General features: G+C 35.9%; 1 non-coding gene and 1 pseudogene across 2 annotated transcripts; one reads left to right on the plus strand and one right to left on the minus strand.

Annotated features, from left to right (window-relative positions):
- The first annotated feature begins 6,664 nt into the window (after positions 1 to 6,664).
- LOC143611931 (uncharacterized) lies at positions 6,665 to 15,547 on the plus strand (annotated as a pseudogene). The gene is made up of 14 exons (XR_013149868.1): positions 6,665 to 6,925; positions 10,146 to 10,307; positions 10,404 to 10,469; positions 10,549 to 10,692; positions 10,779 to 10,892; positions 11,083 to 11,184; positions 11,261 to 11,446; positions 11,528 to 11,619; positions 11,695 to 11,829; positions 11,900 to 12,022; positions 12,739 to 12,824; positions 12,905 to 13,515; positions 14,246 to 14,323; positions 14,413 to 15,547. The product of XR_013149868.1 is annotated as an uncharacterized LOC143611931 (transcript).
- Positions 15,548 to 19,747: 4,200 nt separating this feature from the next.
- TRNAY-GUA (transfer RNA tyrosine (anticodon GUA)) lies at positions 19,748 to 19,831 on the minus strand. The gene has a single exon. It is a non-coding gene; the product is annotated as a tRNA-Tyr (tRNA).
- Positions 19,832 to 25,701: the final 5,870 nt, after the last annotated feature.

Here is a 25,701-nt window from a genome sequence, read left to right on the forward strand (position 1 = left end):
CAACAGCCTTTCAAGGTGTGAGAGGGTTTCTTTGGAAAGGCTTGTGTTTACCCTTACCTTTTGTTCAGGATACTTGGGGTTTACGATCAAGCCTTGTTCCTCGTCTTCATTTCTTGAACTTTCCCCTTCAACCGTGTAAACCTCTTGGGTAGGTTGAAGGGTTGCAATTCCCATGTCGGTGTGAAACTTCACAGCACCTTGACCAACCGAGACAGCCATGTTGAACACACATTGCCCTGGCCTTCCTATGATTACATCATAGTTGAAAGGTGTGTTGATAACCACAAAAGTGAGTGGTTTGGTTTTCTTCATCTGGCCTTCACTAAAACAGGCATCAAGCGTTAGTTGGCCTAAAGGCTTAAAGGGTATATCGGAAATACCTTTTATAGATGTCCCGGAGGGTTGAAGCCTTGAACGCTCTTCTTTACTCAACCGGTTGAAGAACCTTTCATACATGATCTCTGTGGTTGCCCTTGTGTCGATGTAGGCTTTGCTTGTGTTGAGTGTTCCCACGACCGCTGCTACTACCAAAGGGTTTGAGAGTAAGTTACCTTGAGGTGGTGGGAAGTAGACGCATTGAAGCTCTCAAGCCTCCAAGCGTTGTCGCTTATGGGGAACTCCCTGGTCTATATTCACCATATTCACTTCTTTGCTTTTTCTTTCAGCCATCTTGTCTTTGACCCCTTTTACCAAATGAGCCAATTCTCCAGACTTGACAGCTTCCTCAATTCTTCTCTTGAGTTGAAAGCAATCGTTTGTGTGGTGACCTTTTTCTTCGAGAAACTCACAAAACTGGGTGGAGCTTTCGTTCTTCTTGCTCTTGGGCAAGAGTCGAGGAGGTCGGAAGTTGTGTTTCACTTCTTCGGTGGCAAGGATCTCCTGAGGGGTTTTGGTTAAGGCAGTGAAGTTCACAGTCTTTCCCCTGCTTGGGTTCCGACCTTCAGGCCTTCGTTGATCTGAGCTCCTTGGATATTTATCATAGGGATTTAAGTTCCCTTTCTTTCGATTCGGGCTGTTGCTTCGCCAACTAGGAGCTCTTTTTCTTTGTTCTTTGAAATCAATGGCCTCTTCGCCTCGAATATGAGCCTCAGCTCGTTCGAGAGCTTCTTCAAGGGTTTTAGGTAGGAACTTGTTGAAGTCCCTTGTGAGGTGTTTAGAGGTGATGGCGTTCATGAAGCCTGCCACCTTCATTTTTTCATCAGCCCCCACATATGTCAACCCTTCCTTTTTGTACCTTTCGATGAAATCTCGAAGGCTTTCATAATCTTTTTGTTTAATTTGAAAGATGACCGTGACATCCTTGATGTACCTCATTTGTTGTGAAAAGTTGGCCAAGTATCCTTTGCTCAGATCATCGAAGCTTCGAACGCTTTGGGCAGGAAGGTCGTTTAACCATATCCTGGCTGATCCGACAAGTGTTTGCATGAACATTAAACAACATTCAGCATGTGACCACTTTTTGATCCTGGCTGCACCGGTGAAGACATGGAGGTGGTCTTCGGGATCCTCGGTCCCATCATATGTTTTTATATGAGGTGGCATCTTGATTTTCGTTTGAAAGTCATAATCGGCGATTTGTTGAGAAAAACAAGATAGGTAACCGGGCTTGTAGGGCTTTGCAAGGTCTTCGTCTAGCCTGGTAACGGGATTATGACTTGTCGTTCCTTGGTGGTTACCCAGCGCTTGGTTGATGATCTGGGTCCAAGGAAAGTGTGCCATCATCTGAGGCATCAGGTTAAAGCCTTGAAGCCTTTCAGGGGTTGCTGCTGTTTGTTTTGTTCCCATGGGAGTGCTCATTGCTGCACTTCAAGCCAAGGGCAAGACCGACATGGCCTGCTCCCATGTAGTGGCTGTAGGAGGGACACTTGAAGCTGGTGACTGCCATATTTGGTCGAGAGTGGTCTCGTGCCCAAGGGGTTGTGAAGTAAACAAAGGGAAAGCCGTTGGGCTTGGTCTCCCATAGGTGTAAGGAGACGGGTTAAAAGGTTGGCAAGTTACACTTAGACCAGCTTCTGAATGAGAAGCAGCCTGTCATGAGCTGGTTAGAGGGGAAGGTGGACACTCGAGTGACAGTGAGGGCTCTTGATCATCATACTCCAGCCTTATTCTTATCCCCTTTTCTCTCTCTAGGCTCACGTGTTGGTTAAGAAGATGCCTTAGTTGCAAAAAATTCCGTGATACCCCTTCCAGCGTCAAGTCAACGCGCTCCGGGGTGTTCGTGACTCCTGCATAGGGAGAAGGATCTCCGGATCGTGAAGGGGTTGGAGTTCGAAAAGGTGAAAACTCGAGGAACAAAGGTTCCGTCGAAGTTCCTCCCGGGGTGGAAAAAAACGAGGTCGTCGCCGGAGTTTCTTGACCAGCACTGGGTGTCGGTGTTCTTGACACTTGGTTGACTTCACCGGGAGATCCACCTTCTGACATGGTGATGGAGCTACACTATTGGTCTTAAAGATAAGTAAGCGGCGTAGCCCCATGGTGGGCGCCAACTTGTTGTTACAACAATTACAAGACCAATTATACTGAATGGACTGGTTAGGCTAACAAGCTTCAAGGGTTCAGGTTAACCTAACGCAGGTCGTGGTGTCCCTCTACATTTGCAAAACGCAGAGAGAGGTTCACTGGTTTATTTGTTATTGTTATTGTTCACCAGAGATCCAAGACTGAGATGTTTGAGATCGGTTTTTGGATGAAGCTCTTGGTGAAGCAATGATGTTTGTGAAGTAAGAAAGAAACAAGCAAAGTGCTAGTTTCTCAAGGGAGAAGAGAAGATCAGGGAGAGTGTGTTATCTGCCCAGATCTTGGTGTCCCTTTGTTTATGGCTAAGTTATCATTTTATAGAAGGAGAGACCAAGCCTTTTGTCTAGTGTATAAACTAATTCACCTCCAGTTTGCTTAGAGAGTTGACCTTTATGGGCGAGAACCTTTGGACCGTTGGTCCATGATTAAAATAATAATATTTTATCTGAACATGTCCCTTGTTCAGAGGGAAAAGTGATGTGAATAGTGATTTGACATCGTACTGTAGCACGTGGGTACTGTTCACGTACTTGTTTATATAAATTGGGCGGGAAAACGAAGCTTTTAACCTTTTAACCTTTTTAGCGTTAATGTGTGAAAGCCATTTTATTAATTCCTTGGGCTACCCCCGTCATCATGAACCATGATAGTTAGCAATTAGCTTACAAATGAGTGATTCTAACATATTAACCCGGTGTTTGGAAACCAGTAGGAGTGTTGGGTTGAACCCGGTAGCGGAGTTGAAGCATGTTGGAGTACTTTAGGAGGGAAAGGACATAAGTGGGAGTGTGGGTTAGGCGAGAGATATGCTTGGTGATACTGTATGGAAGAAGGCTGTAGCATTGGACATGTGCCCCTAGGAATGAGGACGCAGGTGGGATGGGAGGGATAAGTTGAGGTTTTTTTCTTTGACGTAGTCGTTGAGTATCGTTTGTATCTCTGGGATCTTGGATCTTAACAAATAAGGTGATATGATAACTCCGGAAAACGTGGTCACGTCACATGTGCAAGCGTAATGACCACGTCCAGAGGTGCAGAACTAGCATGTGTGGAGCTAGCGGTTGGTCCCTAGCGTTCCATTAGGGTGTGAGAAAGGACAAGCCGGAAGTTTAGATCAATCAGAGCATTCTCATCGCATTCCCTATAATATTGCGAGTGAATTTTGTAAGTTATATGGTATGATTACGAGTTGTTGTGAGTAGAGGGGAAAATCTATGTTATTTGAGTAAATTAAATTTGAGTTACACTTTTCACATCGTATAATCTTTTAATATTTTCTGAAAATGGAAAGATATTGATAAAGGTATAAAAATATATTTAATTGAAAAAAAAGAGAGAAAAGTTAATGATTTTTAGTGCATTATATAGATATAGATAGGGTAAGGAATGCTCTCATATGAATGACGTGAATGTTGAAAGGTGCATGATTATATATCAACATCAACGTAGAACTTGCCACCTGAGAAGCCTTCGAACATGTGTATGCTAAGAGGAAACAACGTCGTTAGCTCGCCACATGATAGGGGATATTCTGTGACTACCTTTCGGCCTAAGAATCAATATAGTGTGTGTTGAAAGTAACTATGTAGTGGTGAATGAATATAACATGGTTGTTGGGGTTGTATTATAGCAATTAAATGGTATATATTTAATGCGTTTACTATTCATGCTTTATTTTGGTGTTTGGCGCTACTTAGGGGTGTTCTAGAAAAAAAGGAAAACCGAATCGCATTCGTAACCGAAAAACCTGAATTCGATTTGTGGATCTAGTTTTTATGCGATTGTTCGATTCATTATGTTAAACCGAATTAATCAATTAAAATGTTGACTATATTAATTATTTTGTATTTTGCCCAATATTCTTTAACCCCATGTTTAATATGTAGTCCAATAGTCCATATCCGTATTTCAAAATTTCATTTTGGAATGTTATTCTATAGTTGAATGGCTGCATATTTAAGGCTATTTAACAGTTCATAGGTTTTGATGTTTTATTATGGTTTTTAACGTTTTTTAGGATGTATATGTTGGGTTTGTTTGAACATTTTCGTGTAGTACGGAACCCAAACGAATGCCCGAATCCTGAACACAAACAGAAAAAAATGTTGTTTGGGACGAATTCAATTTATACGGTTTGAATTGGTTTGTTCGATTTTAACCGAGCCTAGCTAAATTTGGATATATTACGGTTTGATTATCCCCTTTCCGAATTTGGTTAGGTTCGATTTTCGATTGAGGGTAAAAAAAAGCTCATAAATGAACAAATAGAATATATCAATAATCGAACCGATGAACACCCCTAATGCTGCTTGATTTTATATGGGTCTAGTTTAGATAATGCTTGGCTGGAAAGGTGGTATGTGCTAGGCTCATTGGGAGTTGTTATGATTTGGAAAAAATGGACAGATGGTTGATATCTGGATCCTCGTATATGGAGTAGTGGTTTACAAGTCGAGTGATAGTGGTTTTGGACTCTTGGAGAGAGTACATATGTTTGGGTGCGTGATCCATCCAGATCCATCACTCGTCATCAGTCATTATCAGCAAGGTTTCTAGTTTACACTCGGAAAAAGTAGCGAGTCGAACAACCACACAATTGTCAACCCAACACCATATAAGCTCGATTTATGGAAATTTAACTTCAATCTTGATGTAAAGTACAAACAACTCTTAACCCTTCATCTTTATGAGTAGGATTGACTCCCTTACACATGTCTTATGTTAAGTACATCGTATTAGGTTCTATCCATGGGACCTTCACGAATAATTTTCAGTTCTTTTAAAAAGACCTAATAGATTCTTGAGTGACCCTGAATAAAGCTCTTGAAAATGAGTAAGGTGAATTAACTAAAAATGGCCCGAATAAACGAAACCGATTCAACTATTATGGGTATGTTTGGCAAAACTAGCTGGTAGCTGTTAGCTGTTAGCTGGAAGCTGAAGGTTGGAAGCTGAAAGCTAGAACCCGGTAGCTGGTAGCTGTTAGCTGTAGCTTTTAAATATTTAGGTGTTTGGCAGAGTAGCAGAAGCTTTTAATAAAACTAGCTGGGTGTCCGCGTGGTGCGGCGGAATGGGCACACAACCTAACATCAACCGCATAATCAGTGTCGGTACATGATTCATCTTATGACAGTGCATACATAACCTAAGTGTAGACGTGTAATTCATGGAAAAGCAGTAAGCTTGTAAATGATGTCGAAAATCAAGAAACAAAGCTGAAATATACAGTAATTTTCAAATAGATAATTTTTTAAACCAATATATTTTGATATGAATCCCTTTCTGAACATGCACTGTTTTAATCTGAAATATGTTCTGACCTGACCCCTTTCGACTCAAAAGCGTACCGACACGAATCGAACTAATTTAACCATTTTTGTATCGACTTGTTCTGAACTTAATTTGGTCTCACACATGACTCAAGTTCATCTGACTCGACTCCTAATTTGGTCTTACACATGACTCGAGCTCATCTGACTTGACTTTTACTGATCCTAACCGATAATCACGTAGTAGGTTAATTTTTTAAAGTTAAAGAAGTATAGCAATCATACTCAAATTAAAGAGAATAAAATGCTCGTTTTTATGATGTAATTTGTTTAAAAAATTATTAACGTGTGAAAAAGTTATGGCTCCTAAAAAAGTCATGGGGTAGTTAGTTTTGAATAAAGGTTGAATGTGTAACTATTATATAAATTAACAAAAATTGATATAAGTTCAAGTAACAAACTTGTAAATTCAAATGTAAAAGCTTGTAGCTAGCTTTTTCTCAAACGCTTCCTATAATAGCATTTCAATTTAGAGCTTTTTCTCATCCTCTAAAAGCTTTAAGCCTCTCTTACCAAACAATACTCTTTTTATTAGATAGGAGCTTTTTTTAAAAGCTTGTAGCTTAAAGCCTCTAAAAAGCAAGCCCTTTGCCAAACACACCCTATTTTTCAAATTTATCACATTATCGAACCGAAATAACCGAAACCGAGCGGATCTCATTTTCACCCAATAACATGTTTTAGCGTGCGATCCACTACTCCCCTCGATAATATCCACTTTTTCCCTCCGACCGCCTTCCGTTTCAAAATCCCCAAAATCCCCAAAATCCCAACCCTTTAATAATATAAAAGCCAGCAATTACAACTCAACACTTTACACCACCACTCGATCGGCGATGAGATTCTTCGGCAAAGGCTCTTCCGATGACTCACCGTCAACAACTGCTGTTGCCTCGTCATCCACCGCCGCCGTAACCTCCGGTCCGGCCAGACCTATCCGCCTGGTGTACTGTGACGACAAAGGCAAGTTCCAGATGGATCCGGAAGCCGTTTCCGTTCTGCAGCTTGTTAAACAGCCTGTCGGCATCGTTTCGGTCTGCGGTCGTGCTCGCCAGGGCAAGAGTTTTATACTGAATCAGGTAGTTTTTATGCAGAAATGACCTATGGTTTATTAATGTGATATTTGACGCGTAATTTGTTTGTGCGTCTGTGGAACTAGGGTTTTAGGTGTGATCATTGCTTATGGAATTGTTTAGTTTGAGTACATTGCTATGAATTGTGGAGAAATTGATTAATTTATAGCACACTTGTTGTTTTGAATTTATTTTTGAGGTTAAATCAGTATCCGGCTTCGATTGTTAGTGGCATAGGTTGGTTGGTATGCAGTAATAATCTAGCATTTTTTTAAATATTGCTCATTAATCACAATGTTTGTGTTTGTTTGTGAAATGTTAAATCTTGGTCAAAAGTTTCAGTTGGAAGAGTTTTATATTGAATCAGGTACTGGAAAGACCTAGCGTTTGTAAGTTTTATGTTTGGCACATATTTGATGTGTAGTTTGTTTGTGTGCTAGTGATTGTGAAGCTAGGGTTTTAGGTGGAATCATTGCTTATGGAATTGTTTAGTTTGAGTACATTAGAAAATTGTTAAATTATTGCATAATTTTTGTGTTTGTGTGACAAATGTAGTTCTGTAAGAGTATATAATAGTTTATGACACCTTGTTTGCTTGTATGCATAGTTATCAAATGCGATAAGCGCTCAAAAGCGTTGAGGCTGGGCCTAGCGCTTAGGCGATAAGCGCAAAAAAGCGCCTGATTTTTTAAAAAAAAGCCCCTGATTTTTTTAAAAAAAGCGCACATTAAAAAAACAAATTTTTTTAACTTAAATAGAACATCTTAATAAGAAAACATACTTTTATTCTTGAAATAGTTTATAGAACAACCAAACACCAAAATCCAAAACATGAAATACCAAGTACATCTTAATAATTAAAAAACATAATCATTAATACATCTATCGTAACAGTAATTCAACAACTTTATAAGCATTCATTTTAACTGACACAAACAGTTTGATCCATCCACAATTGAAGCATTAACACATCTATCATAATATCCAGATTTCCAAAAATTAAAAACTAAAACTTAATCATGAATTTTGAATACTGTAATCATTTAGTAAGAAGTCAAATGATATTTAAATGATATTTAATACACATGGGCAGGTTGGGAACAAATTATGGTGCTTTAATAGTGGAGTTTTAGACTTTTAGGTACTCCTAGAGAATAGAACATGTTGTTTAATTGATATTTAATATGCATGGGAAGGTTGGGAGCATATTAATGGGCGCTTTAAATATCTGAGGCATGCAACTCGCAGTTAATGCGCCTAGCGCTTTAAATGCGCTTAAGCGCAAACAGCGCTCGATTTTAACAACGATGCTTGTATGATTGCAAATTAGTTATTGCTACAGTTTCTAGTTTTTCTGCAGCTTTAATTGTTTGAGGCTACAAATGTCATGTTTGTGTATATGATCAGTTGTAAAGTTTGTGTGTCAAATATTAGTCTTGGTTTAAAGTTTCAGTTGGAGGGAAAGGTTGTGTGAATTCAAAATTAATGTCTGAATGTATGCATATGGATCAGTTGGTGTGAAACTTTGAAGTCTTTATTTCTTTTTGGTTTCTATTTTGTTTGGTGTTTTTATGAAAAGGAAGTGGTATATTACAATCTGGCCTGTGTAATGGAATGAATAGAAGCCACGAAACTGCTGTTTTTGTAGTTTCAAAGTATGAACTCATGTTATTGCTGAAAAAGTTAAAGATTACACTCTGCAAAAGTCACTGAAGTCGGTTCTGATAGTAATTGTAAAGCTAGGGTTTTAGGTGGACTCATTGCTTGTGAAATTGTTTAGCTGGAGTACAATGCCAAAATATGATACAATTTGTAGGGTTTGTTAACTGTTGTTTTATAATAATTTACAATAATTCATAGCTTTTTGTTTGCTTCTATAATTGTAAATCAGTTATGTATAATTGTAGCAGTTCTAGCTTTTCTGCAGCTTCGAATGTATGAGGCCATAAATGTCATGTTTGTGTGTCAAATGCTAATCTTGGTGTAAAGTTTTAGTTGGAATTAAAGGTTGTGTGGAATCACAAATATTGTTGAATGCATTTATGTATATGATCAGTTAGTGTGTAACTTTGTAGTCTTTCTCTCTTTTTTGTTTCTGTTTGTTTGGTGGTTAAGTGGTTTTATGTAAAGGAAGTATTGCATTTTCTTTTCTTATGCAATTGCAAGTTGATTATGTGTAGTTATTACAATTTCCAGCTTTTCTGGAAGCAAACTGCTACAGTTATAATAATCATAGTTATCAAAATCGGCCGCTTAAGGCGCTTAAGCGCATTTATTGAGTGTGGCGCAATAAATGCGCTTTTAATGCATCGATATTAAAAAGCGCTGACCTGTTCCTGTTCTCAATGGCATGCGTATTAATTAATTATTAAATGGCATTTAACCCACCTCTTCCTATTCTCAAGTAAAAACTAAAACTCCCACTATTTAAGGGCTCAACTAGTTTATCTTTATTATTTATTATTTAATATATATACGTTTTAATGCTTTTTTTCTATATTTATTATTATTTTTTTTATAAATATAACACAATATATGTTGTTTAGTATTTAGTCATGTTTATCATTATCATAATTTGAAATATAAATAATAATAGTTACATAAGTATGTATTAAATTTTAATATATACTTATGTAACTATTATTATTTATATATTAAATTATGATAAACATGACTAAACACTATGAAATGTTTCAAGAATGAATCTTTGTTTTTATAATAAGATGTTCTACTTTAGTTAAAATTTTGTTTTTTAATGTGCGCATTTTTTTAAATCGGGCGCTTTTTTGCGCTTTTATTTTGAGTGCTAGTTGAAGCCTCAACGCTTACGAGCGCTTATCGCTTTTGATAACTATGATAATAATGTTTATGTTGCGTGTCAAGTGTTAAAGTTTCAGTTGGAAGAAAAGGTTGTGTGAAATTACATATTATTGTCTTAATGTATGTATAATGTATATGATCAGTTATTGTGAAAGTTTGATTCTTTGAAGTCTTCAATCTTCATCTCTTTTATGTTTCCATTCATTTGGTGGTTTTATGTAAAGGAAGTATTGTATTATCATCTGGCCTGTGTAATGGACTAAATAGAAGCCTAACAAACTCTCTCTTTAAAGTTAACTATGAACTTTTGTTATTGCTTAAGAAGTCCAAGATTAAATTTTGCAAATGTCACTGAAGCTAGTTCATTTATTGCTCTAGTAGATTTATTTTTCACTTATTGCTGTAGCTTCTTGAAAGGAGTAGCGGATTCCAGGTGGCATCAACACATAAACCATGTACAAAAGGGCTTTGGCTTTGGAGTACTCCTATAAAGAGAACAGCTCTTGATGGCACTGAATACAGTCTTTTACTGCTAGATACCGAAGGAATAGATGCTTATGATCAAACGGTTAGATTTACTTATTTGTAAAGTATTTTGTCCATCCTTTTTTAGGTTTCTGTGTTGCTTCATTGTTCTTGTATTCATTATTATTATTCTTAACAGGGAACCTACAGTACACAAATCTTCTCTCTAGCTGTTCTCTTATCAAGCATGTTCATATACAACCAGGTTGATAACTTGAAACTTTGTTCATACTTTTTACTTGTTTTTGTTTATTTCTAATGTTATTGTGTATTTGCTTATACAGATGAGAGGTATTGATGAGGCTGCACTTGATCGCCTCTCTCTTGTTACTGAAATGACTAAGCATATTCGTGTAAGAGCTTCTGGTGGAAAGACTACAGCTTCTGAACTTGGCCAGTTTTCTCCAATCTTTGTCTGGCTTTTAAGGGTAAATGAGTAAATTCACCGAGATTATTGTGATGTACATGAGGAGTTACTATTGTTATACATGTTTGTTTCCAATGCAACTTGCAGGACTTTTATTTGGAATTAGCTGAGGACGATTGGAAAATAACACCTCGTGACTATCTAGAGCTTGCATTGAGGCCTGTTACTGGTGGTGTAAGAGATGTTGCTGCCAAGAATGAGGTTACTTACTAAACTCGTAATCTTTATATATCTATATAACTTACTATATAAATGTATCATGTAGATGTTTGTACATACACACATGTATATATGGTGTATGTTTATAATTGAGATGATGTAATGGGGTCTTGGTTTTTTGTTTCACATGTTTTACTATGTTTTTTACTATCTTATATTTACTAATTTCTAGATTCGAGAATCGATCCGAGCTCTTTTTCCCGATAGAGATTGCTTCACTCTTGTTAGACCTTTGAACAACGAGAACGATCTCCAGCGACTTGATCAAATTCCGGTACGTGACACGTGCAATTTTTTATTATAATAATTTAATTTTACAAAGTTGTAATATTTTGTTTGAGATCATGTAGTTGGACAATATGAGACCCGAGTTCAAATCCGGACTTGATGCCTTAACAAGATTTGTTTTTGAAAGGACCAGACCCAAACAAGTCGGGTCTGCAGTTATGACTGGGCCCATTTTTGCTCGCATCACTCAGTCGTTTCTAGATGCTCTTAACAGCGGGGCAGTGCCTACTATAACTTCCTCATGGCAGGTTGACTTTTTTCTGTTAAAGACTTTATTTTTCTTCATAAATGAGATAAAGGTTTCAACTCTCAATTATTTTTATTTACAGAGTGTTGAAGAAGCTGAGTGTGAAAGGGGGCATATGATTCTGCTACTGAGCTTTATGTGTCCATTTTTGACCGTACAATACCACCTGAAGAAGTATGAATTATTATCTTTTTTATTATTTTCTTTTAAAAATATAATGTTCCGACAATTTAATATGAGTTATTGTAGGCTGCTATGAGAGAAGCACACGAAGAAGCTGTTCAGAAGGCGGTGGCAAGTTTTAACTCCATTGCAGTGGGAGCTGGTTCTGCTAGACAAAAGTATGAAAAACGTTTACATACGTTTTTGCGAAAGGCGTTTGAGGTAATTATTCTATGATGCTTTTGTAAGATCCTTAATTGTCATGTTTTTACTGACTGTTAATTTATTGCAGGATTATAAAAAGAATGCGTTTAGGGAAGCTTACTTACAATGTTCGAATGCCATACAGAGCATGGAAAAGGAATTAAGAAAAATGTGTCAGTCTCCTTCAACAAAGTTAGATGATGTTATGAAGGTATCATTATACTACTCTAAAAGCAACCTTTTTTATTAGTCTAGCTTAGGCCTGTAAATGAACCAAGTGTTCAACGAGAAGTTCATATATGTTCACTCATTTAAACAAGAACACAGCTTTTTTGTTTATTTAAATAAACAAACGAACATGAACATATTAATATTACTTAAATATTAATATATTAATATTAACATATTAATACTTAATATTACTTAAATATTAACATATTAATATTTAATATATGTCTCATTCGTTCATCTACGTTCTTGAATGTTTGTTTTATGTTCGTTTGTGCTCGTTTCATTTTGTGTTTGTTCATTAATCAAATTTGTTTATTACTATATTAATATTACTTAAATATCAATTTAAGTATCATATTTTAGAACCCTTTTTTGAATTTCAAAATGTTCCAATGATAATGGTTTTTTGGACTTTAATTTGGATAATCATGTTTTAATTTTTATTGGTGTATGTTTATGCTCGTTTGTTTATGATCGTGAACCGTTTTTTTAGAACCGAGCACATTCATTTTCTTAACGAACAAACACGGACAAGAAAATTCGTTCGTTTGTTCAGTCAAAGTTAGACACATGAGCGTGAACAGGCTCTGTTAATCTGTCTGGTTCATTTACAACTTACAAGTCTAGTTCAGTTATTAGCAGGATGAGAGGACATGCATTTAATTAACTTTGTGATATGCATGATTAACTGTACAGGTTCTTGATAAACTCGTATCCAAGTATGAATCAACTTCACACGGTCCAGAAAAATGGCAAAAACTAACTTCATTCTTACGCCAAAGGTTTGTCTTCCACATTTAATAACTCCAATTTGCTAACAGTTCTCCATATTTTAACATTTATTATTTTTTTTAATTTGAAGTTTGGAAGGCCCAATTCTTGATCTTGCCAAGAAACAAATAGATCAAATCGCGTCAGAAAAAACTTCCCTCAATCTAAAATGCCGATCAATTGAAGACAAGATGGAATTACTCAACAAACAATTAGAAGCAAATGAGAAATACAAATCCGACTACTTAAGACGATACGAAGACGCAATAAACGATAAGAACAAACTGACAAGATTACCTGAGCCGAATAACAAATCTTCAAAAAAACTCAAGCTCATTAGAAGAAAGATGCTCAAGTTTATCAAAAACATTGGAAACCACTAAAAACGAGTCGTTGGAATGGAAACGGAAGTATGAAGTTTGCTTATCTAAACAAAAGGCGATAGAAGACCAAGTTGGGTCTGAGGTGGCAAACTTAAAGGCCCGAAGCAGTGCTGCTGAGGCCCGATTGGCTGCTGCACGTGAACAAACGATGTCCGCTCAAGAAGAGGCTGAGGAGTGGAAACAAAAGTATGATGTGGCGGTTAGAGAAGCAAAAAGTGCACTTGAGAAAGCTGCTGCCGTTCAAGATCGGTCAAATAAACAAACACAACAACGTGAAGATGTTCTTCGAGCTGAGTTTGCTGGTACATTGGCCGATAAGGTGATATTTTCTTTCTCAATCATATGTGTGTAACGGGTTAAATTGGCTGATGGAAACGGGATGGGTTGGGTTGACCAGCAAAGACTTTCTGTTCTGGCGGTTTTTATGTTTTCTAAAACGTGTTAGTAGGCTAAACGAATGAGCATGCTCACAAGTCTCGTTTGCTTATGTATGCTCGTTTATGTTTGTTAGGTTACGTTTTTATAAGTTTGTTCACATACACACACACACACACACACACATTTTTTAGGACCATTATAATTTAGTCTGCCTTACAAAATTTATTATCACCAATTATAAATAAATCTAGTTTTATGTATTTTTAAGGGGTAACAGATTAATGTTGACATTTACTTCTAATTGGCGTTCGCTTGGTTATGTTTGTTCATTAATGTTTAGTTACATTTATTCATTTATGTTCGTCAACCATTCATTTATACTATAAACAAGCAAACATGAACACACTCGTTTTCTTAATTAACAAACACGAACTAAAAAAAACCCGTTCTTTTAATTGTTCGTGTTCGGTCGTTTGTTCAATTCGTTTTCAATCTTAGTTGACCCATAATCGGTTGGATGGCCAGATAAAGTCTTTAACCTAGCTTGTTTAAGATAAAAAAAAAGAAAAAGAAAACCCAAATTGACCCCTTTACTAGTAAATGAGTTGAAATGGAAATGATTAGTGCTTGTTTATTCTATATCATCTTTGAAGCTTGATTTGATTTTGCAGGATGCTGAACTAAAAGATCGGGCATCAAAGCTTGAACACGCTGAGCAATGTGTAACTACTTTGAGCTTGCAACTGAAGGTATGATCCTTTATAGAATTGTATTTTGTATTTTATTTAAAAGTTTTAAATGGCTTATATAATTATCTGTGCACTTTCTTTTTCTACAGACCGCCGAGTCAAAGATAAAGAACTATGATTCTGACATATATTCATTAAAAAGTCAACTCAAGGAGCTCGGTGAACGTTTAGAAAACGCAAACGCCAAAGCTCAGTCTTATGAACGCGAAGCACATATTCTCGAGCAAGAAAAGATTCGTCTCGAGCAAAAATATCAATCCGAGTTTGCACGGTTTGAAGAAGTTCAAGAACGATGTAGAAACGCCGAGAAGGAAACTAAACGGGCAACAGAGTTAGCCGACGCTGCCCGGGCAGAAGCAGCTGCTGCCCAAAAAGAGAAAAGCAAGATCGAACGCTTAGCAGGCGAACGCCAGACCCAGATCGAACGCGCAGAGAGACGTATTGAAAACCTAGAAAGACAAACGAGAGACCTGGCCGATGAACTGGAAACCTTTCGGGCTGCTGAAAGGGAAGCTGTATCTAAAGTCAAAATGTTGGAAACAAGAGTCGGTGAACGGGAAAAAGAGATTGAAACTTTGTTACAGTCAAACAACGAGCAACGGGCCAGTACGGTTCAAGTTCTCGAAACGCTTTTGGAAACCGAACGGGCAGCTCGGGCAGAGGCGCTTTCGGTTCAACTTCAATCCACTCAAGGAAAACTTGACTCGCTTCAACAGCAAATGACATCGGTTCGTTTAAACGAGTCTGCATTGGATAATAAGTTAAAAACCGCTTCACATGGGAAACGGGTTTGGGTTGAAGATACATTTAGGACCGATTCAGTTCAAGATATGGATATTGATGTCGGAAGAAGGTCAACCAAAAGAACCAAGAGTACAACTAGTCCGTTAAAGTTTGTTTCTACAGAGGATAACGAAGAGAACAATAGTAGCCTCAACACCGAAGATCATACCAAGTTTACGGTTTTGAAACTTAAACAGGAGCTGACGAAACATAACTTTGGGGCCGAGTTGCTTCAGTTAAAGAATCCGAACAAGAAAGAGCTTGTGGCACTTTATGAGAAATGTGTTATCAAGAAACAGTGACTCGGTTAGTCAGTTTGCGGAGCATGAAGTTTAGCAGTTGTGTCACGTGTGTAGATTACTTAGGTGATATAGGTTGATAATAGTGTTATGCTGGTTTTTTATCCTATTTGTAAATGAGTTAAGAAACTTGTTTTTGTGTGGTGTTCTGGTGACTGTTTGGTTTGCTGGTTTTGGTTTTAACTTTTAAGGATCAAGGAGTGATGTTAAATTGTTGGGGTTTTGGTTTGTCTTGTTAAGTATCTATTTAAGAGTTAAGTACCGTTTTTATTCCAGACGTTTGCTCAGATTCCCCGTTTCAATCCAAAATCTCTCTTTTTTAGTCCAATAGTTTCGTATTTTTCCATTTTCATCCGATGACTTAACAATATCATTAAACTTTGTTAAACTTTCTCTTGCGCCACTCGTATGAGGGTAATTTTGTAACTTTATATTTATATTATCTTTTTTTGTTTAATATTAACTTGATGATTTACATTTGGCCGATGTTTTTTTTTGCTTTCATGTTCAATCATGCCGGCTTCATAACATGATCATCCATATTCATTCACTCGATGATAGGTTATTCTGTTTATTGCTTCGTCCTTAATCAACCTGGTTTATTTTCCACCAACTGTTTTAACAAGTAATCATTGAAGCAAGACTATGGTTCGTTCGAAGTGCTACTGTATCCTATAAACTATACGGTAAGTGTATTTCATGCACATTTTTAGTCTCTTCTTTGTGCATCAATGGAACAAATATTTATATTTATATACATTGTTGATTGATTGTTATACGTTAGCAAGCATTGCCATGGGAGAAGTTTTGTTTTTCCATGCTGTAAGTGATGTAGGAGCATCCGGTCCATTAAGTCAGCCTGACCATAATATTTATTTTTATTTATAAATAAGGTAGGGTTAGGTTTTTCGTTTGGTTAGTTTGTGTTTTATTAAAAGATATTTGTAAGCTTGAAGCTTGCTGACCGAAGCTTTCGGTTTTGGTTATTTGATATTATGATCAATTGTTTTTGAGCCATTGTGTAAAGCCGTGAAATCGGTATCAGTTTGGTCAATAGAATTTCAAAGCATTTAGACTTCATTTGCAGATGGGTTTGGGCACTTTGTAAGTCATTTTAAATGGGGTTGGACCTAGAGGTGCACAAAAAACCCGAACCCAGAACTGGATCCGACAAAAATACCCGGAACCGGTTTTTATACCCGTGTTTTTAATATCCGAACCCGTATCCGACCCTACCCGTAAGGTACGGATAGAGTATGCATTTCAGTACAAAAACCCGTACCCGGAATCGGACCCAATTTGTACCCGATATACCCGAAAACCCGAATCGGGTTTTGCAAATACCCGGAACCGGGTTTTTCAAATACCGGATCTATACATGATATTACCCGAAAAATACGAGGAAAAATAATCCTAAAAGGTGTCACCCCTTAAAAAATCCAATATATATACGAAAAATATCTGAAAAAAACCCAGAAAAACCCGAAAATAGGGTTTTTCAATACCCGGAAATAGGGTATTCAAATACCCGGTTCTATACCTGACCCAAACCCGATATATAGGGTATGGTTTTTAGAGAATATCTAGATCCGGACCCGAACCCGATCTGGGTATTGCCAATACCTGATTTACCAATACCCGGTCATACCCGAACTCGATTCCATACCCGAACCCGGGTATTTGAAAATCCCGATTTGTGCACCTCTAGTTGGACCCACTAATCTATGATAAAGTTTGGATTATGAAACATAAACTAGTATTATTATCCGTGCTAGGTTAGTTGGGTTTCGAGTTTACTCGCAAATACGGATCATGCCCAGGTTCACGTGTATTAACTAACATCATCTTTTTTTTTTCTTTTTCCAGAATAGAGGCTAGTTTTTATTTAGTTGTGAGCCATTCTTGGCTTGAACCAAGATGGACCTTTTTAAACTTAATCCGTTTAGACCGGATTGACCTGACTAATAAATATGTTTAACCATATGTCACGAAGAGTATTTTTATTTTGAGTTTGTGACTAGTATTAGTAACTTAAATAATCAAATAAGGCTATGCGTAGTGGAGGGGCTACAAGTTGGAACGAATTGAGACATCCGGCGCCCAGTCAGTAAAGAGTGAGAATTTGTATTTGGGGTGTAATGGTGTAGGGCTACAAACTGGGTCCACAATATCTTTCTCTATTATTTTCTTTTTATAATTAAACTATACAAATAAAAACCAAGTAAATTAAATAATTAAATAAAAATGTATTAAAATTATAAATAAATAAAAAAACATAACTAAAAAAAATACATAACTAAAAAAAAATACATAACTAAAAATAAAAAAAATGCATAACTAAAAATAAAAAAATGCATAACTAAAAATAAAACTAATATTCGTAATATTCGCGCATTTTTTCACGTCGTCGTTGATGCAATAATGCGGCCTCCTCGTGAAGTCCCCCCGATTGAGTAATTCGTAGTCTTCTTTCATTTGACGTAATTCAAACGCCTGGGCCAACTTTTCTTGGTGTTTGTTAGATGTTCAAAGGTCGTTTCCTATTTCCGCGTCATTTGTTTCCAAACGACTGGCCAACTCGTTTAATTGTCCGACGTCTTCTCTGGCCGCCGTATTGAATCGTGATGACGATGAACCTTCCCTCTTATTTTTATCGATCTCCTGCGGGGTCAAGGCGACTCTTGTACTTTTTCGTCGTCGGCTAAATTAATCGCGTCGTCCTCGAAGAAGTTACGAGAATCGGAGGGTGTGTTTGGTGTGCTCGGATTTGTCGACGATGATGTCTTTGACTTTTTTGAAGGCTGGGATGAGCCGGCTCGTCGGGCGACCAGAACGGTGGGTTCCCCGTTCCATTTCGCACAATGGCGTAGTTTTTTCCAACAATTTAAATACTTGAACGGTTTCCCGGACCGCCCTTCGGGTTGGCCTTGAGCTCAAAAGTCGCTCAAGGCTTGAGATATAATGTCGACGTCGTTATGCCCGCTATGTCAACCGGGCCCGTGCTACCGGTTAAATATCCCGGCAAATTTTTGACAATCGGAGTTAAGACCCTTCCAGTGGGCGGGCTTGAACCGCTTCTTTTCCCCGGTACAAATTAAAGTTATTTGTCACAATTAGTATACATTTTTAATAAACACTAAATACACTTTTAATCAATAGTTAATATTAAAAATCTTACCGACGTCGGGATCCTCCGAAACGACGATCCAAGCCCTTGCGAGAGCCACCTCCTCCTCCTCCTCGGTCCATTACTTGTATGGATCGCCTTGCGGCGTCGGGTCACCCGGTTGTTTTTTTTGTGTTACGGGTCGGCTTTTGGCTTGAACCGGAGGCCCTTGCCGTTTGCGTCTCGGGTACCGTCACCGGCTCCGACTCCGGTGGTGTAGACCTGAACGTCGGCATGAAGTTTTGGGGCATGAGGTAGTTGGCGTAAATGTTTAGGTTCGGGTCGGAAAATTGAAACGGATAGTTCAGTTGGTTTTTGGTTGTTCGGGTTCCATTGTAAGTTCACGTTCGATTGGTTTTGCGAACCATGGAATTGACTGAAAGGAGGGAATGGGTGGTTCGGTTGGTTCAGGTTGTTTCTAGGATTTATTTTGCTAGATTTTTTTGAAGAATTTGGGTATGAATTGTGTATGAAAAGGATATCAAATAGAGAAGAATGTGTATATTTATATATATATATATATATATATATATATATATATATATATATATATATATATATATATATAGGGGATGGTTCAAGAGAGAAATGATATTATTGCAAGAAATGTGAGAAATGAATATGAACCACTAGTTTTGTTTTAAGTTTTAAATGGTTAAAGCTAAATAAAGAAAATATTAATTATTCTCTTTATTCAATTAATATAACTAATAAATCATAATACTTATCTATTTAATTAATATAAGTAATTAAATTATTATAATTAGAAAATATTAAGAACTCATTTATTTTTATAACTTACTTTTTGTTTCTTAAATTTTTATCCTACACAAGTATAATTTATTCATATATTAAAAATTTTTTCTATCCAAAACTATTTTCTTCCAACTCAATATATTAATATTCATCAACACATACTTACATTATGATGAATAATACAAAAAAACTATTTTACATGTATTTGTATTAGATATCAACAAAAAACATACAACCTACACAAAAACGTATAATCTACACTTGTTCAAAGCCTATTGAACTACAATCCCAGGGAAATAAGAAGAGATCTAGCAGAAATTTTGGATTCTTTTTTATTCTCTCGTATCAGGTATCTTTTCGTATCAGGTATTTTTTAAGAACAAGAGGGTTCTACCATTTGATAGTATATTGACAAATTGTTGGGCCGAGCTGGATTTGAACCAGCGTAGACATATTGTCAACGAATTTACAGTCCGTCCCCATTAACCACTCGGGCATCGACCCAACGCCTAATTCATTTTAGACGTTCCATAATCAACTTCCTTTCGTCTCCCAGGCAGATTTGACAAATACATATCACTTTATATAAAATACAAAGTCCCACTGAGTAGACTATTAGAAGGACTTGACAAAGATGGATCACTTGATAGAAAATCCCACTCCTATAGTCTTGAGTATTGGTATACCCCTAGAGGGACTTGAACCCTCGTTTTCTCCGTGAAAGAGAGAGGTCGTAGCCACTGGACCATAGGGGCCTTTGGCCACCTTACCTTAATATAACTCAGACCTTTTGGAGATGTGAATCAAACCGAAAAACTCGTTAACTATTCTGGAGGTTAATGGTAATCAAATCAAACTTTACCATTCAATTACAACCTTGAAACTTGATTTTATTGGTCTTTCTCGTCTTTATATCTCTCATTCACAAAGGGTTCTGCGTTGGATCCAAGATCCTTTACTATCCAGTGGATTCAAGGTGCTTTACCAAAATAGTATTTGACCACTTAAATTATATTGTGCCCTAAGTCATACTGTCAATTGACGACAGGACAGGAGGGAGCATATAACCTACACACGAAAAACATTTAATCTACACACAAAATTCATCATCAATAAAATACACACGCACACGAAACATTTAACCTACACATGAAAAACATATAACCTACACACGAAAATTTTATCATACACAAATACAATTTATTTATACATTAATTTCTTTTTATTCAAAACCAATTTCTTCAAACTCAACATATCAATATCCATCAACACGTAGTTACATTGTGATGAATAATACAAAAAACTATCTTACACATGTTTGCATTAAATGTCAATGAAAAATATACAACTTACACAAAAACATATAACTTACACTTGTTCTAAGAATAAAAAAACATATAACCTACATACGAAAAACATATAACCTACGCATGTGTAGGATATGTGTATCTTTGTGTAGTTTATATAATTGTTGATGTCGAATTTCATATGTAAGTTTTATGCTTTTTGTATGTTATGCGTTTTTATTGCTCAAAACATGTGTAGGTTATATAACTTTGTGTAGGCTGTATATTTATTGTTTACATTTAATGGACACATTTGTATTATATTTTTTATTATTATTTATGACAATAATTTTTATAGGCATACCAATTGAAAAAAAATATATATTATGTTTTGATATTTAGTGTTAAAATTATGCTAATAAATTAAGTGAAAATTATTTTTTTAATATAAAGAATAGTAATATATGAATAAATTGTATTTGTGTTGAATAAAATGAAGAAAGTGTAAATAAAAAATAAAACTAAAGTAGTATTTTTATATTTTTAATTATTATATTAAATTAGTTAGATATATTAATTAGAGAGAGATTCATTATGGTTATATTAGTTGTATTAATTGGAGAGAGAAAGAGTGCATTTATTGTTACATTTACATCCTTTTTATTTATTTTTAAATATTTAAAACATAAAATAAAACTAGTGACTCATATTCATTTCTTTCATTTTTTGCAAGAATTTGATTTCTTTCTTGAACTTAAACATATATATATATATATATATATTGTTTTAATTAATTTTTTTTGATCGTTGCCAACGGTCATATTATTAAAATAATAATATTTTTTTCCTCCTTCCAGCGACAAAACCCACCCGGCCCATTTCGCCCCAATATCGGCTGGGGGATGGTGTTCCCCCCAAAATCGTCCCAGCCGCACCACTCTTGCCCACTACGTTAACCCAGATAGAGAATATGAGAGAGGGAAAGTAGTTATTTTGGAGAAGTGTAAAGTGTACGTGGGGTGAAGATATGATTCCAACAATAGTACGTAGTACAAACAACAATAAAATAACTATTCTTCATCTACAGTATTATTTTATTTTGTGAGTTAACAGAAAGTTACGATTTAATATAAACTCGTGCGATGCGGTGGTTGGTCCAGCCACTTAAATAGATAATACATTTTTTGTATTTGAAATACATACAATTAAACGCACAAACTCAAAACACAAACAATCGAAAGACTTCTTCACGTGATTGGTTTCAATGTTGCCGCTAAAAGAACGAATCTTCATATAGCATTTTGTAGAGGAACCCATGAAAAACTATCATTAAGAGCAGTTGCACTTGTCTTTGTATTCCTATCATTAAGGCAGCTTATGTTTTGCATCACCTGCAAGTGTTACAAAGTATGAGTAAACATGACATTAAGAGAAGTGAAAAGCCAAATCAGCTGAACAAATATTATATACGTTAATGACCTACATTCTCAAAAGCACTGACTTCACTACCTGAAAAGATGTGCCATTATTTGGGCTCTCCAATGATAGTAAATGAAAACATCAAGATTAACATTTCAAAATAACAGATTTTTAAAGAGCTTTTCTAACCACACCTCCGGTGTGGTTAGAAAACCGGCCTAACTGTGACATATAGCTATATCCGTGACATATAGGTGTTTAGATGATAAAAACTACATAAAATGTTTTATGAAACACTAAAGACTTTTTTAGTCTTACTTTTAAGTAAATCACTTTTTATGCTAAAATATAGAGGCTGAGAAGTTAATTATCGTTCAAGTGAAGTATACATTATTTTCCAATTATAATATGGTATAATGTGATATGTAAATAAGATGATATGATACGTAATATAATATGATATGTTAAGTTGTGATATGATACTTGATATATTATAATGTATACCAAATCATATGATACATATATTACGATTGATATGATAGTAATATGATGTGTATGAATAACATGATATGTGATATAATATGAATGTACAAGGGTAGCCCTACCATTGAAATTGGGGTGCGGGTGCACCTATAAGTTTTTCTTTCAGTACATACTATCAAAAATTTACACCGTCTCATGAAACATTTAATTTGGATAACTCAAGCGTACTTTAAGAAATTAAATTGGATAATTCGTTCCCACCTTAAACAATTAATTTGAATAATTCATGCCCATTCATAACAATTAATTTTGGATAATTTCAACCCATTTTAAACAGCTAAACATTGTAATTAGCGCCAATTTGATAACTCATCAATTACCATCAACCATAAGTGACCTAATAAGGAACACGTTAAGTAATCACCAAAATGCACTACCCTCACCCGCCAACCAGAGCGCCACTAGATGGTAACCGATCTCCAACCGCCCTCTCCACAGTCCACTCATCTAGTCCAGCGACCCCTCGACTCACACGAATCAATTCTAAACTACTTGTAGTGTTACTTAGGGATACGACTTGTAATACAAAGTTTGGTAATACGATTGAACTACTTTTGGTCGTTATGTAGTCGAAATTTCTATAATGATATAATTCTTTTCTCCTTAATGAAACCGTAGTATTGAAATCGCCATAGGTTAATTATAGAAATCTTGTTCCTCTTCTCATTTTTAGATTACATAAATAACTACAATTGTATCAACTATTTTTGGAGATAAGATTTCAACAATAAATACGAGTGGAATCGTTTATTTAAATAGAGGATATTAACACATTACAAGACGTCAAGACACATGCTAAAGCACATAGGCATTTACAAAGACTAAAACTAACAACAAAGGTAGAATACAAGTATTACAAGACTTAAGGCTCGATAAATCTTCCATAGCAAGCTCCAATCCATCCACGGTTACCTACTTACCTTCAAACTCATCAATGGCCTTCTATGCCTCACTCATTTTCAGGGCTATTTCCTCGAGCTTTGATTTTGCCTTGAAGAAATTGCTGACTTGTTGGCTCTGTTTGTCTTGTCTATGGCGTTTATTGCAGCCAACATTAACTGAAAATAACAAAAGTACAAGAGGATTTAACCAACAGAAGGATATTTTTCCATTATGACAGCAAATATTGACTGAAATTAAGAAAATGAAAAGAGGATTATAAAACCACACAGAACATCAACACGAAACTTAAATTCAAGGAAATTAAGTGAAATTATCAAGTAAACAGCTGCATTGAAATGATGAAAAGAGAAAAAGAAAGTAACAAGTAATCAACTAAATCAAGAGGAAAAAAGGGGGGGGGGGTATCCATTTCCAAACAAGCACATTCAATCGATAGATTCAACGTTTCATGAAGTAAATAAAAAAATAGATCCATTTTTAGTCTCAGTATCCGCCTTAACTTTGCATGCAAATATTTAGGGTTCGGTAAAGTAGAATGGGTGATGGAATGGAATGGAAGAGGTAATGAAATGGATCATTACTATTCCATTGAGATGTTTGGTTATCATATAAGAATGAAATGAATTATTACTTTGTGTTGTCTGGCAGCTAGAAAAAGCCGGAATAATATAAAAATGGCGGTGGCTGTGAGTGGTAATGGTGGTGGGTGGTGGCGGTGGCGATGGGCGAGATCTGGGAGTGATGGTTGGTGGCGATGGGTAGTAGTGACAAGCGGTGGTGACAAGTGGTGGTGGTGGTAGCGATGAGTGCAATGGGTGGTGTGGTGGTGAGAGGGTGTTGTAGGTGATATAGTGTGAAAGATGGATGAAATGAAAAAAAAGGGTGATGGATAAAATAAATTTGAGGTGTTTTAGGTAGAATGAATAAACGTGGTAATGGGTAATTCCATTTCATTAACCAACAAAACACAATTTTTTTCATTCCCTCACAATGGTCCATTTCATTCCGTCTTTTATTCTTTCATATCAAACGCTACCTTACATCATATTTTAAATAAATTAACTCTATAAATTAATGCTCATTAGTTCAATTAATGAACAAAATGACAAAAAAGTTAACAAACAAATCGTACGGTAGAAGACAAGCTATGGACAATCGACATGTTATAATCCGATCCAGATAGACCGAGGAAACTATTAAAATCAAACTTAAAAAACAACAGGTTGAAAACAAATAGTTTTCCGAATGAATAAACGTGGTAATGGGTAATTCCATTTCATTAACCAACAAAACACAATTTTTTTCATTCCCTCACAATGGTCCATTTCATTCCGTCTCTTATTCTTTCATATCAAACGCTACCTTACATCATATTTTAAATAAATTAACTCTATAAATTAATGCTCATTAGTTCAATTAATGAACTAAATGACAAAAAAGTTAACAAACAAATCGTACGGTCGAAGACAAGCTATGGACAATCGACATGTTATAATCCGATCCAGATAGACCGAGGAAACTATTAAAATCAAACTTAAAAAACAACAGGTTGAAAACAAATAGTTTTGAAAACCTTTTCAAAGAGTACGGATTTGTATCCATCAGAAGAAAACCTATTTATCATGTTGAGACAACTAAAAACGAAAACGAGAATGACTTTGACATGTAAAACGAAAACGAAAATGAAACCAGACACTAGAGGTTGAGGATGTATGAAACCCTGGACACCCCAACCCTATTTATAGCCGCTGTCACAACATATATTTTCAAAAAGGCCCCAGGTGTTATATGCAAATGCATTTTTGATCGTATCGATCAAATATTATTGTGTAATTTTGTTTTTAGAATATGCAATAATATCAAGATCTTAATTCTGTGGCATTGACATCAATATAATATATGTTTTGATTGTGTTAGATTTGTTTTGATAAAGTCTCGCTGTTCAAACAAAAGATTAGATTAATTAACTTTATTATATATTGAATCTTTAAAAGCTACCAAAACGAGTGTTTTAACTATTTTAGATAAGGGTACACACATTACTTGGCCGATGGTTGAATGTTATGTGTCTTATATTCAAGGCTTGATGCAAAACTATTATCAAGCTGAGGTCTCACCGAAAGAAGCCTCTCTATTCCTACGGAGTATAGGTAAGACTGTTTACATATTATGTATTCTCCTCAGACCCTACCATAGCTTTACTATTGGTGGGATCTAGTGAGT

This window comes from Bidens hawaiensis, unplaced genomic scaffold, assembly GCF_021521415.1.
Source record: "Bidens hawaiensis isolate Kalapana, Puna unplaced genomic scaffold, B.hawaiensis_p1.1 tig00032720_1, whole genome shotgun sequence".
NCBI lineage: Eukaryota > Viridiplantae > Streptophyta > Magnoliopsida > Asterales > Asteraceae > Bidens > Bidens hawaiensis.